Below are 2,274 nucleotides of genomic sequence, written 5' to 3' on the forward strand. Positions count from 1 at the left end.
CTTTTTCATGGGATCACGTTTTTTCTTGTTGAGTTGTTTGAGTTTCTTGTCAACCTTGGATATAAGTCCTTTGTTCAATGCACAGTTTGAAAATATTTTCTCCCATTCTGTAGGTTGTCTGTTTACTCTGTTGATTACCTCTTTTGCTCTGCAGAAGCCTTTTAGTTTAGTTCACTCCCACTTTTCTATTTTTGGTTTTGTTGCATTTGCTTTTGAGGTCTTAGTCTTAAATTTTTTGCTTAGTCCAACGTCTTAAGAACTTTTCTTAGGATTTCTTTCAGGGTTTTTATAGTTTCATGTCTTACACTTAAGTCTTTAATCCATTTTGAGTTAATTTTTGTATATGGTGAGAAATATGGATCCAGTTTTATTCTTCTGCATATGCCAATTTTCACAGGGTGTCCTTTCCCCATTGTGTTGTTTTTTTTTTTTTTGGCTTTGTCAAAGACCATTTTATTGTAGGTTCTCTATTTTGTTCCACTTACCTATATGTCTACTTTTGTGTCAGTGCTGTGCTGTTTTGGTTACAATAGTCTTGTAGCATAATTTGAAATCAGGTAATGTGATGCCTCCACCTTTGTTATTTTTGCTTAGGATTGTTTTGACTATCTGGGCTCTTTTTTGGCTCCATATGAATTTTAGGATTTTTTTTTCTAATTCTGTGGAAAGTGATATTGGTAATTTGATAGGAATTGCACTGAGTCTTACATTGCTTTAGAATATGTGACCATTTTAATGACATTGATTCTTTCAATCCATGAGCATGAGATGTTTTTCCATTTGTGTTATCTACTATTTTTTTATTGGTGTTCTGCAATTCTCCTTGTAGAGATCTTTTACCTCTTTGGTTAGCTGTACTCCAAAGTATTTTATTTAATTTTTTGTGGCTACTATAAATGAGACTGAGTTCTTGATTTGCTGCTGAGATTGAACGTTATTGGTGTATAGAAATGCTACTGATTTTTGTACATTAAGTTTGTAACCTGAAACTTGACCGAAGTCATTTATCAAGTCTAGGAGTCATTTGGAGGGGTCTTTAGTGTTTTCCAGGTATAAGATCATGACATCAGTGAACAGAGATAATTTGACTTCCTCTTTTCCAATGTGAATGTTTTTTGTTTTGTTTTTGTTTTTGTTTTTGTTTTTTTATTTCTTTCCCTTGCCCGGTTGCTCTGGTTAGGATTTCCAGTACAATGTTGAATATTATTTGAATCTTCTGTCTTTTTCTTGGTTAGTCTAGCTAGCAGTCTATTGATTTTGTTATCTTTTCAAAGAAACAACTTTTTATTTCATTGATCCTTTGTATTTTTTTGTCTCAATATCAGTCCTGCTCTGATCTTTTTTATTTCTTTTCTTCTTTGTCTAACTCCTTGAAGTATGACATTAGGTTGTTAACTTAAATTTTTTCTATCTTTTTTATATAGGTATTTTGCTATAAACTTTCCTCTTAGCACTGTTTTTGCTATATCTTAGAGATTTTGCTATGTTGTGTCTCTATTTTTATTCATTTCAAAAATTTTTTTGATTTCTGCTTTAATTTCATCATTTACCTGAAGATCATTCGGGAGCAAGTTGTTTGGTCTCCAAGTGTTTCTATAGCTTTCAGAGTTTCTGGTGGTATTGATTTCTAATTTTATTCCACTGTAGTCTAAAAAGATATGCAACATGATTTCAGGTTTTTTAAAAACTTATTGAGATTTGCTTTATGGCCAAACATATGGTTTATTTTCAAGAATGTTCCATGCCCAGATGAGAAAAATGTATACTCTGCAATTGTTGGGTGGAATATTCTGTAAATGTCTATTAGGTCCTTTTGGTCTGGCAACCAGTTTTAGTCCAGAGTTTCTTTGTTGATTTTCTGCCTCAGCGATCTGCCTAGTGCTCTCAGTGGTGTTTTGAAGGCTTCAGTATTATTGTACTGCTCTCTATCTCTTTACTTAGGTCTAGGAGGATTTGTTTTATGAATCTGGGTGGACTGCTGTTGGGTACATATAAATTTATAATAGTTATATCTTCATGTTGAATTGAACCTTTTATCATTATATAATAATCTTATCTTTTTAACTTTTGTTGATTTAAGGTCTGTTCAATGTGATATAAGTATAGCTACTCCTGCTTGTTTTTGTTTTATGTTTGTCTGGTATATCTTTTTCACCCCTTTATTTTGAGTCTGTGTATGTATTTACCTGTTAGGTGGGTCTCTTGTCGGCAGCAAATGGTTGAATCTTGTTTTGTTTTGTTTTATCCAGTTTTCCAGTCTATACCTATTAACTG

This window comes from Pongo pygmaeus, chromosome 14, assembly GCF_028885625.2.
Source record: "Pongo pygmaeus isolate AG05252 chromosome 14, NHGRI_mPonPyg2-v2.0_pri, whole genome shotgun sequence".
In the NCBI taxonomy this organism is placed as follows: Eukaryota; Metazoa; Chordata; class Mammalia; order Primates; family Hominidae; genus Pongo; species Pongo pygmaeus.